General features: G+C 37.1%; 1 protein-coding gene across 1 annotated transcript in view; it reads right to left on the bottom strand.

Moving 5' to 3' along the window:
* Positions 1 to 1,727, bottom strand: part of FNIP1 (folliculin interacting protein 1) — a 110,490-nt gene that overhangs the window by 89,932 nt on the left and 18,831 nt on the right. The gene's annotated exons all lie outside the window — the stretch shown is intronic.

The following is a 1,727-nucleotide window of genomic DNA, read 5'->3' as shown; positions in this document are numbered from 1 at the left end:
ATCCTAAGAGACGAGTTTGAAAAATGTTTCCAAAAATGGAATTGCGAATTTGACGAATGTATTATGTATAATGGAGAGTACTTTGAAGGTGATGAGGTTGGTTCGTTAAAAAAAAATTAAATACAGCTTTGGAAGAAAAATTCTAGGTTTTTTTTGGGGGGGCGTAGGGAGGGGGAACCCCTTTGTACCAGGAATGTATTATGTATAATGGAGAGTACTTTGAAGGTGATGAGGTTGGTTCGTTAAAAAAAAATTAAATACAGCTTTGGAAAAAAAATTCTAGGTTTTTTTTTTGGGGGGGGTGGGGAGTATGCCCTGGTATTTCCTTTTATTAGTAATAACACTTTAAATCTTATCTTTTTTTTTAAGTCTAATGTCTGTGGGAGTTGCAAGCATTACACATAAACACATAAGCTGCAACACGATATGTAATTTATATTACCAGCAAGATACACAAAAGTGGAAAATCATTAAGTGTGAGCCACTGCATCTCAAACAGGTCATAAATTGGGACTACCTGTAATGAGCAAGGCTATGCATCAAAATCATGGAGACTTTAAAAACAAAGCAACAAAGGGTTCATGAGAGAGGGAAAGTGAGAAAGGAGAAGGAAAATATGAGGAGATGATGCCCAGGGCATAAGTGGAGAGCAAATGTTTTGAGAATGATGAGGGCAACCGTCACCTGTCACAAGTGCCAATCACTGGAAACAATCCTGCAGAAGGACACCTGACTTTATTTCTTACAGTGCGAAACAGCTCCGTGCCAAAGCTAACTAATTTGCTAATCACCACTGATTCTGCAAAATGTATGGTGGAGATTTGGCTGGACAGGTTTACTAAAACCAGAGTGGATACAACATTGTATTGAAAACAAGATAGAAAATCTGCTAAGTGCTTTGGCTTGTGGCTGGTTGGCCTGTGAAATCCTTGTAAGATGCTGAGGCGTGTGAGCTGTCGCATCCTCGTTGCCTACTTAACAGCTGTCAGAGAAACGTGATGGGGTGAGGAGGTGCTTTTTAAAAAGTGTTCATAGTCTTCTGTAAAATGCAAGATGAATTAAAGCTATTACAACAGTGATTCTTTCACACAAAAAAAGAAAGAAAAATGGGATTGAAATGTATGAAACTTTTTATGAACTTTTTGAAGCCCCCTCATATGTCATGATTCATTTATTCAGTCTCCTAATTATAGACAGTAACAATTTAAATTAGAAACAAGTTTTTTAAATGTTACAAAGAACCAAACAAGTGATTACCTTTGTACAACTTTTGCTGTCCAAAACTACCAATATGCACAGCTACCATGGTGAAATAAGGTTTGTTTCAGAGGAGCCTCAGAAACACAGTGGTTAAAACCCTCATCCTACAAACCAAAATGTCAGTAGTTTGAACCAATCAATTTCTCTGCAGGTGATGTGGCCATCTACTACCACAAAGATTTTTAGCCTTAGAAACCCAGTGGGGCTGTTCTATGTCCTATAGGATCACCATGATTCTAAAACCACATGGCAGTGGGTTTGTTTTTTGAGGGGTTATCAGAACAAAACTATTCTTATTTATCTTTATCAGACAGTTTAGAATAGACATATTACTTTTTTTTTAACATTTTATTAGGGGCTCATACAACTATTATCCCAATCCATACACACATCAATTGTGTAAAGCGCATTTGTACATTGTTTCTCAAAACATTTTCTCTCCATTTAAACCCCCGACATTAGGTCCT

The sequence above is a fragment of the Echinops telfairi genome, unplaced genomic scaffold (genome assembly GCF_000313985.2).
Source record: "Echinops telfairi isolate 266 unplaced genomic scaffold, ASM31398v2 ScPeMD7_7469;HRSCAF=8507_1, whole genome shotgun sequence".
NCBI lineage: Eukaryota > Metazoa > Chordata > Mammalia > Afrosoricida > Tenrecidae > Echinops > Echinops telfairi.
The sequence above is the reverse complement of the archived record's forward strand: the minus strand, read 5'-3'. Positions and strand labels throughout refer to the sequence as shown.